This window comes from Palaemon carinicauda, chromosome 26, assembly GCF_036898095.1.
Source record: "Palaemon carinicauda isolate YSFRI2023 chromosome 26, ASM3689809v2, whole genome shotgun sequence".
Lineage (NCBI taxonomy): Eukaryota > Metazoa > Arthropoda > Malacostraca > Decapoda > Palaemonidae > Palaemon > Palaemon carinicauda.
The window spans coordinates 83,549,447-83,564,446 of NC_090750.1; the positions used below are offsets into that span (position 1 = coordinate 83,549,447).

General features: G+C 38.4%; 1 protein-coding gene across 1 annotated transcript in view; it reads right to left on the bottom strand.

Moving 5' to 3' along the window:
• LOC137620255 (uncharacterized) overlaps positions 1 to 15,000 on the bottom strand; it is an 88,233-nt gene that overhangs the window by 15,438 nt on the left and 57,795 nt on the right.

A 15,000-nucleotide genomic window follows, 5' to 3' on the forward strand; every position in this document is an offset into this window, starting at 1 on the left:
ATAAAGAAGTTACAGTACTTCTATATAGATATGTCAGAGTGCTACTCTATTGATAAGTTACAGTGCTTCTCTGTAGATAAGTTACAGTGCTATTCTACAGATAAGTTACAGTGCTACTCTATAGATAAGTTACAGTGTTACTTTATATGTAAGTTACAGTGCTACTCTATAAGTAAGTTACAGTGCTACTCTGTAGATAAGCTACAGTGCTATTCTACAGATAAGTTACAGTGCTTCTCTACAGATAAGTTACAGTGCTACTCTGAAGAGAAGCTACAGTGCTATTCTACAGATAAGTTACAGTGCTTCTCTACAGATAAGTTAGAGTGCTACTCTACAAATAAATTACAGTGCTCTTCTATAGATAAGTCACAGTGCTACTCTATATGTAAGTTACAGTGCTACTCTATAAGTAGGTAAGTTACAGTGCTACTCTATAGGTAAGTTACAGTGCTACTCTATAGGTAAGTTACAGTGCTACTCTTTGGGTAAGTTACAGTGCTACTCCGTTACAATGCTACTCTGTAGATAAGTTAAAGTGCTACTCTGTAGAGAAGTTACAGTGCTACTCTACAGATAAGTAACAGTACTACTCTGTAGAAAAGTTAGTGCTACTCTATAGGTAAGTTACAGTGCTACTATACAGATATGAAAATCCGAAATATATCAAAGTTATCAGTTTACCCTGAAATAGAGAATTCATTTACCTATATCTACATGTAAAAAGTAGCTGATTTAAAATAAAGTTATTTTTATCTAAAATTTGTCTTTACTTATTCTTAAAATCTGAACAGGAAGGAGAACCTCAAAATTATCGTGCCCGGAATATATAAAAATGTGGTCATACAACCTAAAGATTCATTTCAGAACATCGAATTGGATACCGGGATGAAAAATGTAAATGATGAACTCTAAGTTTTAAGTTTTCTTTCATTGAAATACACAAATGATCTTATTTCGATGTCACGATTTTTTTGTGTGACTTCTAAGTACATTATTTTTCGAAAACTGAAGGATGTTTCATCATACTACCTACACAGCAATGATCAAAATGCAATGAAAGAGCCCATAGATAACATAATTAACTGATTAAACAAGAAAAGCACTCTAAGAGTGCAGACCTCCACCACGGCAGCTTATTTCTTGAAACTAGCTTGCCTTTCCCAGAATCAAGTTAGACCGTAAGCGTATTTGAAGTGTGTGTGACAACCATGTGCTAACTTGAGGTTAAGGTTAGGTTTAATTCGGTCGACCTTTTGCTCGACCTTGACCTTTGACCTAGGACTTTCAAAATTGAATCAATTCCACGTCTCAACATAACAATTAATCCCTGAAAGTTTCAATACTCTATGAGCAAAATTGTAGCCAAGATGTTGTTCAAACAAACAGACAAACAGGGTGAAAACATAACCTCCTACCAACTTCGTTGGCTGAGTATTACACTCCATAAAATAAAGGAAAACCTTTTGCCGATATATATATATATATATATATATATATATATATATATATATATATATATATATATATATATATATATATATATATACGCACACGCACACATACAAACATCTCAAACCCTAAAGAAAAATTCCTTGTTTCACGACCAAAAAATCTCATTAAGTTTTGCTAGTAACATTTTGAGAGATCTTTTGGCATAAAATAAATAAAATAAAACAGGACTGATCATCCTCAGCACAACCTTACTGGCGGTGGCAATTCTATTATCTTAACCGGATGGACATTCGTCATCTTCTTAAAAAAAAAAAAAAAAAAAAAAAAAAAAAAAACCATAGGTGACTAAGATAAGGCTGAAAGTAAATTGCTCAAAAGCGATTTCCTGCAGTTTTTGAAGATCCACTTGGTTAAAGTTAACTTATGAATGGCAAAGGACAAGAACATTTTCTACAGACTGACCATATATACATATAATCAGCGCTCAAGCCTTTTCTCCACAAATAGGACCAGGGAGGACCTGGCAATGGCTGCTAATGATTCAGCAGGTAGATCTAGAGGCTTACCCAAATCCCCCAGTTCTTGCTCACAAGGATGGTAAGGTTGCAGACACTACAAGAAACTATAGACCTTGAGCAGGTCTTGAACTCCCGTCCAACAGAATTATAGGTAGGAACGTTTCGAATAGGTTACTAAAACCCTTATGTTATAAGCATTTGGAATTGAAAGAACAGTGCAGTACCGATTCTTTTAGTATCGAAGAGCAATGGTGTTGGACATCAGGACATGAAACGACAAATAAAATCGTGATAATACGAATATTCAATACTAAGGAAATATTTCCTTTTGCCTTGGGAAGGGTGAAGCCAGCTAGACTCGGACCTTTGAGCATTGAGCAATCGTCACCAGGGAAGAGGGTTAGCTTTGAAGTGAGCGATTTGCCCAGATAATTTCATTGATTGATTGATTGATTAGATAAGGAGTTTTTTGTCATCATGACATCTAAGGTTATTGACGCCGAATCACATAATTTGAGTAAACAATGTGTTGATAGTTTAATATTTTATACCCTACATCCCGTATACCACATCATCATTATAATAATGCACCAATGAACTTCTATTGCATGTCATTTCACATATTTCATTGTCACCAATCACTTCTGAAACAATATAGATTATGTTAACTGATGATGCATTTTAAATTTCCAACCTTGAACTAATATAATTGATATAGGTTATGATGGTGAAGATTTGATCAAATTTTCACCACCATAACATTTATATTTAAGTGTAGTTCCTAAACTCAATGTAGTCCTGAAGAAAGGTCACTAAGTGATCAAAAACACATTTCGATACCAAACAATAAATGGAGAAAAGTAATGTATTTCTGCTGTTACCCTGAAAACTATCTGCAGGACGATCTGTCCGAGGAGAAGCTGTCTTCAATTTTGGACACCGATGTCTATTCATTATATATGTATGTGTGTGTGTGCGTGTATATATATATATATATATATATATATATATATATATATATATATATATATATATATATATATATATATATAAATATTTCTACCTAATACTTGGGATCGAACCCTAGCCCATTCAAATGAAATGCTTCCAACCATGCCAGTAGAGCGACCTGGCCTATATATATATATATATATATATATATATATATATATATATATATATATATATATATATATATATATATATACACACACACACACATATATATCTATATATATATATATATATATATATATATATATATATATATATCTATATCTATATATATATATATATATATATATATATATATATATATATATATATATATATATATAATCCCTTTTTTCTAAAAAGGAAAGTATTTAATAAGATGGTCCTAACATTATTAACTTAAGCATCAGAAACTTGGAGCCTTACCAAAGGCCTTACAACATAAGCTGATTATAGCTTAAAAGAGCTATGGAAAGAATGATGATAATAATAATAAAAATAAGAGACATAAATAGAGCAACATCGATACGAGAGCAAACTAAAGTAAAAGATATTCTAACATGTAAGAAAGAGGAATGGACATGGGCAGGACATATAATGAGAATGTCAGACAATAGATGGACATTAAGAATTGTAGAATGTGTCCCTAGAGATTGTGAAAGAAGCAGGGGAAGGAAGAGAACACGAACTTATACAGTGGCATGTCTGGGGTCTTTGTTCTATATATATATATATATATATATATATATATATATATATATATATATATATATATATATATATATGTATATATATACATACATATATATATATATATGTATATATATATATGTATACATACATACATATACATATATATATATACATATATATTTATATACATACATATTATATATATATATTTATATATATATTATATATATATATATATATATATATATATATATATATATATATATATTTACATATATAGTTTAACTGGGCTCCACAATGCACTTTTTATTTATATATATTCATATATATACATATACTCCTTAGTTTGCAATTTGGTTTTCGTAAAGGCCTTGGAGCATGTGATGCCCTTCTCAAAATCTCCAATGCTGTACAGAAATCCCTTGATTGTGGTCGGGAAGTTTGTATGATTGGCCTTGATTTTAGTGCTGCCTTTGACCGTGTTAATCATGAGGCCCTTGTTTTCAAACTGAAACAGTTGGGAGTGGGTGGGTCGATTCTTAGCATTATTATTGATTTTTTAAGTAATAGATCTCAAAGAGTTGTTGTTGATGGGCACCATAGTGATTATAGGAATGTGATATCCGGTGTTCCACAGGGTAATGTTCTTGGCCCATTACTTTTCATACTATATACACATGACATGTGGTTTGGCCTAGAAAACAAGCTTGTTGCATATGCAGATGATGCTACTCTCTTTGCATCAATTCCATCCCCTGAATGTAGATCTAGGGTTGGTGAATCCCTTAATAGAGATTTAGCTAGAATTAGTGCATGGTGCAAATTATGGGGTATGAAGTTGAATCCTAACAAAACTCAAAGTATGATTGTAAGTAGGTCAAGGACGGTGGCTCCTCAACATCCGGATCTCAGTATTGATAATGTTTCTTTAAATATGTATGACTCTTTCAAAATTTTAGGTGTGATTCTCGACAGTAAATTTACTTTTGAGAAACATATAAGGTCTGTGTCTTCTTCAATTGCACAAAAAATAGGCTTATTGAGAAAGTCTTTCAAGATTTTCGGTGATCAATCTTTTCTGAAGAAGTGTTTTAATTCTTTCATTCTACCTTGTTTTGAGTATTGTTCTCCTGTCCGGTCTTCAGCTGCTGATTCTCATCTTAATTTGTTGGACAGAAATTTACGGTCTATTAAATTTTTCATTCCTGATCTAGATATTAATCTCTGGCACCGTCGTTCAATTAGTTCATTATGCATGTTGCATAAGATTTTTCATAACTCTGACCATCCTTTACATTCAGATCTCCCTGGACAATTCTATCCTGTTCGTAATACTAGGCAGGCAGTTAATTCTAATAGCCAGGCCTTCTCCATCCCGAGGCTCAATACTATGCAGTACTCTAGAAGTTTTATTCCAGCTGTTACCAAGTTGTGGAATGATCTTCCTAATCGGGTGGTTGAATCAGAACTTCAAAAGTTCAAAGTTGGAGCAAATGCTTTTTTGTTGACCAGGCGGACATGAGTCTTTTTATAGTTTATTTATGACATATTTGTTTTTGATGTTGTTAATAGTTTATATATGACATGTCTGTTTTGACGTTGTTACTTATTTTAGAATGATTTATTGTTAATTTGTTCTCTTCATTTATTTATTTCCTTATTTCCTTTCCACACTGGGCTATTTTTTCCTGTTGGAGCCCCTGGGCTTATAGCATCTTGCTTTTCCAACTAGGGTTGTAGCTTGGATAGTAATAATAATAATAATAACATGTGTGTATATATATATATATATATATATATATATATATATATATATATATATATATATATATATATATATGTATATACGTACGTTTAACTGGGCTCCACAAGGCACTAGAAGAGTTGGAAGACCCAGACCTACATGGCTGAGGACTACGAAGCGTGAAGTAGGTGATGATGAATGGAGATGTATTGAATTAAAAGCTCAAGATAGGGACGACTAATGAAATCTAACCGAGACCCTTTGCGTCAATATGGGTAGGAGGAGATGATATACATATACATATATATATATATATATATATATATATATATATATATATATATATATATATATATATATATATATATATATATATATATATATACACAGTATATATATACATATATATATATATATATATATATATATATATATATATATACACAGTATATATATACATATATATATATATATATATATATATATATATATATATATATATATATATATATATATACACAGTATATATATACATATATATATATATATATATATATATATATATATATATATATACATATATATATATATATATATATATATATATATATATATATATATATATATATATATATATATATACATATATACATCCATCGCCTTCGAAAAAAATTTAGAAAGTAATAATTCTATTGGAAAAATTATGTGAATATTCCATCATTATTGATTATCTAAAATTAATTCTTCAGAAAGGTACTCGTGAAATACGTTTTTTCGAGACGTATTTTCTGTTTCAAACGGCTTTGATATCGATTCGTACCGGAAATGGGTTGTTTTAAATCCCAAACCTGAAAAAATAAGTCGAAGCCCTCGGTTATTTCAATGCGGTTTGCTGAAAACGTCAATTACCCTTCGCCCGAGTTCGATCAGCGAGTGCGCTGCAGGCGTTGATTAATAATAAAAGTAATAAATTATAGTATTAATTATCTTCTCATCTTCCTATTCAGTCTCTTAACCTCTCCTTCAAATTGCAAATCCGAGCGTTGAACGACTTCAGAACTTTCAGACTCAAATCCATAAATCAAATCGTGTAGTTTATTATTATTATCATTACTATTATCATCATTATCATCATCATTATCATCATCATTATCATTATTATTATTATTATTATGATGATGATGATGATGATGATGATGAGTTACTACGATTTATTGAAACGAAAGAAGAATTTTTCGCGAGTCCTAAACGGCTTCGTAAGAAATTCTTCACGGATCTCCGAATGCCTTCAGAAGAAATGGCCATAGACTTTGCATGGAGTTCTGAATGACTCCAGAACAGATTCTTCCTGGAGCTCCCTGAACGGCACCTGAAGAAAATTTTCCGGGATCTTCCAAAGGCTTTAGAAGACATAGCCGTAGACTTTGCATAGAGTTCTGAATGACTCCAGAACAGAATCTTCCCAGAGCAGTTCTGAACGACTCCGCCCGAGCTTCAAATGACTTCTGAAGACCTGATCTCCTTTTTTTCAAACTAAGCATGCAACGCAGTGAATATTGTTAATGACTATTTTTGGAACAGGGAGCTGACTGTGAGAATTGCGTATTACAACTACAGGTACAGGATCGACAGGAGGCTCTTCGGAACACCATCTACAGCTGGTTTTGGTGGTTGCTGCAGAAGTTGTTGAGCTTTGAAGAACATAATGTACGCGCCTTGAACGATCCTTTGCTTGGGCTTTTGCAAAGATGTCCTATAATTGGAGACTATTGGAAATAAGGAAATAAGGACGGAGACAGAATGGTTCAACTAAACGGTGAGCGACGTGTGGTTCTTCAACAGGATAGTCCCAAAATTCGTTTACTTTAGCGTGATGACGTATGCGGAGAAAATTTATTGCATTCCTGTCTCTACCCATCGCCCCGATGGACAAAGACATGGATGCCATCGATTTCTCTGAGGAATCTGACGATCTGAGGACACACGGCACTGAAATCTCTTTTGAAATCTAAAAGGAAACTGACGAACTAAGAAAGAATACGATGAAATCTCGAAGGAAATTGACGAACTAAGGAAAGTGGAAGATGAAATATCAAAGGAAAACGAAAAACTAAAGATCTTTAAAAACTATAACAGACAGATTTGAACAGCAGAGCCTTTAAACGAACACGTAAAATAGCCTTTAATGCTAGAGGTAAATCACCTTGAAATAGATGTAAAAAAGCTGCTAATGCGAGAAATAAGGCATCTCAAAATAGAGGCAAAAAAACTCTTAATGCTAAAAATAAGGCAGATGAAAATCGAGGTAAAAAAGCCCCTAATGCTATAAATAAGGCATCTAAAAATAGAGGTCAAAGAGCCTCTAATGCTAGAAATAAAGCACCTCAAAATCGAGGTAAAAAAAAAAGCCCCTAATGCTTTATATAAGGCTCCTAAAAATAGAGGTCAAAAGCCCCTAAAGCTTTATATAAGGCTCCTAAAAATAGAGGTCAAAAGCCCCTAATGCTTTATATAAGGCTGCTAAAATTAGAGGTCAAAAGCCCCTAATGCTTTATGTAAGGTTCCAAAAAATAGAGGTCAAAAGCCCCTAATGCTTTATGTAAGGCTCCTAAAAATAGAGGTCAAAAGCCCCTAATGCTTTATGTAAGGGTACAAAAAATAGAGGTCAAAAGCCCCTAATGCTTTATGTAAGGCTCCTAAAAATAGAGGTCAAAAGCCCCTAATGCTTTATGTAAGGCTCCTAAAAATAGAGGTCAAAAGCCCCTAATGCTTTATGTAAGGCTCCTAAAAAATGTCAAAAGCCCCTAATGCTATAAATAAGGCACCTAAAAAAAATGGTCAAAGAGCCTCTAATGCTAGAAGTAATGCACCTTAAAATAGAGGTAAAAAAGTCCCTAATGCAGTATATAAGGCTCCTAAAATAAGAGGTCAAAAAGCCCCTAATGCTATAAATAAGGCACCTAAAAATAGAGGTCAAAGAGCCTCTAATGCTAAAAGTAATGCATTTCAAAATCGAGGTAAAAAAAGCCCCCAATACTATAAATAAGGCATCTAAAAAAGGATGTCAAAGAGCCTCTAATGCTACAAGTAATGCACCTCAAAATCAAGGTAAAAAAGACTAACGCTATATATAAGGCACCTAAAAATAGAGGTCAAAAAGCCCCTAATGCTTAATATAAGGCTCCTAAAAATAGAGGTCAAGGAGCCTCTAATGCTAGAAGTAATACACCTTAAAATCGAGGTCAAAAAGCCCCTAATACTATATGTAAAGCTCCCAAAAATAGAGGTAAAAAAGCCCCTAATGCTATAAATAAGCCCCTAAAGCTAAAGTTAAGGCACCTAAAAACAGGGGTAAAAATGATCCTAATGCTAGAGATAAGGCACCTCAGAATGTAGGTAGAAAAACCCAATAATGATAGAGATAAGGCACCTGGCACCTCAAAATCAGAGGTCAAAAAGCCCCTAATGCTAGAGACAAGGCACCTAAAAGTAGAGGTAAAAATGCTCCTAATGTTAGAGGTAGGGCACCTAAAAATTGAGGTAAAAAAGCCCCTAATGCTAGAGATAAGGCACCTCAAAATCAGAGGTTAAAAAGTCCCTAATGCTATAGATTAGGCTCCTAAAAATAGAGGTAAAAAGCTCCTAATGCTAGAGATAAGGCACCTCAAAATAAGAGGTCAAAAAGGCCCTAATGCTAGAGATAAGGCCCCTCAAATTAAGAGGTAAAAAAGCCCCTAAAGCTAGAGATAAGGCACCTCAAAATATTAGGTCAAAAAGCACCTAATGCTAGTGATCAGGCACCTCGAAATAGAGGTCATAAAGCCCGTAACGTTAAAGTTAAGGCACCTAAAATAGAGGTAAAAAAGCCCCTAGAGCTAGAAATAAGGCACCTAAAAATAGAGGTAAAAAAGGCCCTAATGCTAGAGATAAGGCACCTCAAAATAGAGGTAAAAAAGCCCCTAGTGCTAGAAATAAGGCACCTAAAAATAGAGGTAAAAAAAGGCCCTAATGCTAGAGATAAGGCACCTCAAAATAGAGGTAAAAAGCCCCTAGTGCTAGAAATAAGGCACCTAAAAATAGAGGTAAAAAAGGCCCTAATGCTAGAGATAAGGCACCTCAAAATAGAGGTAAAAAAGCCCCTATTGCTAGAAATAAGGCACCTAAAAATAGAGGTAAAAAAGGCCCTAATGCTAGAGATAAGGCACCTAAAAATAGAGGTCAAAAAGCTCCTAATGCTAGACATAAGGCACCTCAACATAGAGGTAAAAATCCCCTAATGCTAGAGATAAGGCACCTCAAAATCAGAGGTTAAAAAGCACTCAATGCTATAAATTTGGCTCCTAAAAATAGAGGTAAAAAGTTCCTAATGCAAGAGATAAGGCACCTCAAAATATTAACTTAAAAAGCCCCTATTGCAAAGCTCATAACGTTAAAGTTAAGGCACCTAAAATAGAGGTAAAAAAGCTCCCAATGCTAGAGATAAGGCACCTAAAAATAGAGGTCAAAAAGCTCCTAATGCAGTCTAACACAAAAGCTGACACTGTCAAAATCTTGACTTTTTTTTCTGACCCCGGCCCTTACTAGAATCGGACTCAAAAATATTGATATTTTTTAAGTAAATCTCATTTATCTTCTATAATTCTAGTTGGCAAGTTTCTCTTTGCCTTATTCATAGTATATATTATATAATCTATTTTTCGTATGTCATCTCCTTTCCCTCCATTTATTTCTTTAATAACTAACATTCAAAATGATACGGAATACTTGTATTATAAAAAAAAAAATTCTTTGTAAACTATTCCACCATTTAAGGGGCCTTGCAGTTTAAATAAGAGAAATTAGTTCGAATATCAAAAGCGTACCTTTCATGTCAATTTCAGTACATTGTGTGTGTGTGTGTGTGTGTGTGTGAGAGAGAGAGAGAGAGAGAGAGAGAGAGAGAGAGAGAGAGAGAGAGAGAGAGATAGAGAGAGAGAGAGAGAGAGAGAGAGAGAGATTCTGCTTTCACAACGACTCGGTCTAATAAACACATGCAATGATGAATGTTGTTATCCCCTCTACTTGAACTCGTTTCCCCAGTCCCTTCAATGTTCTCACGGGGATTTGTACCTAAACCGGTTTCCAGTACAGAAGATGCTTCGGAAGCTTCCTCGCGCGCAAGCTCTCTAGTAATGCATTGCAACCACAAATGAGGATGATGTTTATTACAACAAGAATTTCTCTTGAAATAACGGATTTGTTTTCTTAAGTAAGAAGTCTGACGAGATGGGCATCTTAATATTCCTACATAACCCCTGTACCAACCGTGTGTCAGACGATCGTACATAGTAACGACATATCATTATGTGTATATATTATGCTTGTATCTTCGCTCTCCCCTCGCACTAAAAAGAACCTGAATAAACATGTATCTTTTTCTCACCGTTAACTGTTAACCGGTGTGGTATCAGTTGGACAAGAAATTTCCTGTTGCATTGAACCTGAAATAATGTATGTGTTTTTCTCACCGTTAACTGTTAACCAGTACGGTGTCGGTTGAACAAAACATTTCCCGTTGCATTGAATTTTTGTATATAAAGGCGAGTGTCTAATAAAGTTACTCAGTTGCTTTCATCCTGTCTTTGAGTCACAACCTTCTCTCGGCTCGTCACACCCCGGTACACTTCCCATAAAATGCAGAAGAAATGCAGAAGAAAGTTTTTGACCTGACAAATTGACTTTGGTTTAATCTTAAAATTGAGGGTAACAACTCATCCCCATAGATTTCCCAAACACGAGAGGTATAAAAACTCCATAAAACTTACATTAGTGAAATAAAAATAAGAACTTACGACCATTAAATAATGCATCCAAATATAATAATAGATATATGATCTCCGTAAGTGGCAGGAATACCCAAAACTAATGGACTGAGCGACAGTTAATAGCAGGTGACGATGTGACATGTTGGATTACATTTTTATTACACCGAATGACAATTCATGTTCTTTAGTTAAAATTTAAATTGGGTGACGACTTTAATAATATATATATATATATATATATATATATATATATATATATATATATATATATATATATATATATATATATATATATATATATATATATATATATATATATATATATATATATATGAAAAATTTTAAGTAATTTTTATTTTTCCTAACATACTTACCGAGAATTACCTCTTCGGAGGGTCCTTGGACCTCTCTCAATCTCGACCAAGATTTCCCGCGCTACCCCCCCTATCTCGCTCCCGATAGTTCCTACCCCCGCCGCCAGGATAATTCCTGCGGCCCGGATTAGGGCAGGTCACTGCTTTTCCCGGGTCAGGATCTCATTAAGTCCTCCGTTTAGCCCGACTCGGCAATAGAAGAATGGCACTCGGGGACGGAAGGGAGGGCCATTACTCAGAGGTAATTCTCGGTAAGTATGTTAGGAAAAATAAAAATTACTTAAAATTTTTCATTTGTTCCGACACGATTACTTTACCTCGAATTACCTCTTCGGAGACTTACACTTTAGGAGGCGGGAGAGCCATTCTGCCACTTGGTTAGGCACATGGTGCCTGGAGGGCTACGTAATGCGGGGGTACAGAGAGCGGATAGGGGGTAGCAGTGGAAAACTTACGCTTATAATTTTAGGCTTACCTCTTGACATTTTCTCTACTGAGTCTTCTCCTGACGAAGTAGGGATGAGTCTATTCACTTGTTGGGGACGTCTTCCAGCCTGCCACTACACAGCTTGGAGGGCGGCGATGACTGTCCCAATGGAGAATCCATCCAAAGACTTTCTTGAGTAGTCTTTGAGGTAGTGGGCCGTGAAGGTCGACTGGTGTGACCAAGTGCCGGCCTGCAGGATCTGGCCCACTGCCATATTTCTCTCAAAGGCCAAGGAAGTGCTCAGGCCTCTGATGTCATGGGGACGGGGAGTGCCTGGTACTGCCACCTTGTCTTCTTCATAAGCCCTAGTGATGACTTGTCTCAGCCAGAAGGAAATAGTGTTCTTGGACACTTGCTTCTTATTAACGCCTGAAGAGACGAAGAGGTTCTTGGCACCCGGACGGAGATGGGCCGTCCTTTCCAGGTATTTCCTGATCGTCCTGACCGGGCATAACTTCAGGTCGTCCGTATTGCCTGTCTTGGGGATGGCTGGAAAAGAGAAACCTTCAAACCTCGGGTCCCAGACTGCTGGGTTCTGAGTCTTTGCTACAAAGGAGGGTACGAACTTGAAAGATACCTCCTTCCACCCTTTGGAGTGTGCCACGTCGTAGGAGAGACCGTGGATCTCACCTACCCTCTTAGCCGAAGCTAAGGCTAGCAAGAAGACTGTCTTGAGGGTGAGATCTTTGTCCCCGATATCTCTGAGTGGTTCAAAGGTCGGACGACACAACATTTTCAGGACCTTGGCCAGGTCCCATCTAGGCACTCTCCTGGCTTGGGGAGGGCAGGATTGTTCGAAACTTCTAATCAGCATCCCTATGTGTCTTGAGGTCCCCAGGTCGATGCCTTTCAGGAGAAAGACTTGGCCTAAGGCTGCTCGTACTCCTTTAATAGCCGGGATTGGCATTCCTATTTTATCCCTAAGGTACACTAGAAAATCAGCTATGTCAGGGACCGAGGCTTTGAGAGGTCTATTTGTTTTGTCGCGCACCATTTCGTAAAGGCGGCCCACTTCACCTGGTAGACTACGGTAGAGGATTTTCTTAGGTATAGGGACATCCTCTTGGCTGTGGAGGAGAAGTACCCCTCCTTCTTCAGGAGTCGCTCGATAGTCTCCAGGCGTGAAGGCGAAGAGAGAGAGGGTTGTCGTGGAACCTGAGGAAGTGCGGTTGACTCAGTAGATCTGACCTGACGGACAGAGGCCACGGCGGTTGACTCGATAGGTCTTTAGGTCCGCGAACTACTCTCTCTGTCTAGCCACCAGGGCGCTACCAAAGTCATCTGTAGGCTTCGAGCCACCTTTATTCTGCTGAGCCCATGTCTTATCAGCGTGAAAAGGGGGAAAAAACGTACACATCCAGATTGTCCCACTTGTTCTGAAAAGAGTCTTCTAAGGAAGCTTTCGGGGTCTGGTACAGGGGGGCAATAGACTGGGAGTTGGGCGTTGAGGTTGTTGCAAGGCGGTCAACCACCGGGGCGCCCCATCGTTGAATGATGAGCTTGGCTATTCCTGGGGGAAGGGACCATTTTGTCGACATAACCCTGCTCTAGGACCAGACCTCGGGTTAGAGGAAGTGCTAGGGACGTCTTAGGTTGTAAGGAGTCTGCATGATCCTCAAAAAGGCTTGACTTCCCGGAACCTACATCCGTAGCTGCAGGTTCCGGTACCTGTGATGTCTTCTGTAAAGGCTAACCACTCTCCTATAGACGGAGTCCTCCGTCATCCGAGGACCTGGATTTCACCTGCGGGGACGTCCGCACCAGGGGCCTGGGTTACCGCAAGCAACGCTGGTTCAGCGGGGACTCCCGTCGGCCCAAGGCTCTGGGTGCCGAGGATGCGGTTCCCGTGGGCTGGCCCGACAGCGGGAACCGTTCCTTCTGACCCCAAGGCCTCACCAGCCGGGCTGGTTCGGCCAGGCCGCCCGACCAGCAGCGCGTTTCCCCCGCTGGGCGGGGTTAACCGGAGGCTTCGGGGACTTACGCTTACCTGTAGAGTCCTTCCTACCGCTTGATCTCGAGTCGCCGGGTCACCGGGCACTCCCCGGTCGCTTCGGTTCTGGAATCCCAGGCACTCCCTTGCGGTGGTACCGGTTTCCCCGGCGGGGAGCTCCGCACCAGGTTCGGGGTCAGAACCGGCAACGCCGTACCGTCGAGGACTACTGTTCGTGTATTCTCTCCGGGGGACGCGGACGCGGATCCTCGTGGGCTGACCCAACGGAGGGAACCGTTCCTTTTAAGTCCGAGGGCCGAACCAGCTGCGCTGATTCGGCCAGGCTGCCCGTAAATAAGCCCGCTTACACCTGCGGGCGGGCTGGGGGACGCGGACGCGGATCCCCGTGGGCTGACCCGACGGAGGGAACCGTTCCTTTTAAGTCCGAGGGCCGAGCCAGCTGTGCTGATTCGGCCAGGCTGCCCGTAAATAAGCCCGCTTACACCTGCGGGCGGGCTGGGGGACGCGGACGCGGATCCTCGTGGGCTGACCCGACGGAGGGAACCGTTCCTTTTAAGTCCGAGGGCCGAACCAGCTGTGCTGATTCGGCCAGGCTGCCCGTAAAGAAGCTCGGTTACACCCGTTGGCGGGGTGAACCGGAGGCTTCGCGGTCTTACGCCTGCCTGAAGAGGCCTTCTCGCATTTCTCCCTGCGAGGGTTATATCTGCGTCTGGAGGATGGCCTTCGTGGTGAGAAAAAACCCTGGGTTGTCGGTCCGGGGGACGCTGCAAGACAGACCTGGGGGGCTCCTTCTCGGCGAGACCCTCGGCTGCAGAAGAGACTGAAAAATACGCTAAGAGACTGGAGAAGAATTAGAGACATTTTCCCCCACATGGGGTCATCAGAGGAGACGTGGCCTGCTTGCACCAGGACTCCGTCTCCCCACACACTCCCGAAAGTAGTACTTACCTCGAACTACTTTTTAAGAGTTATCTTCTACAC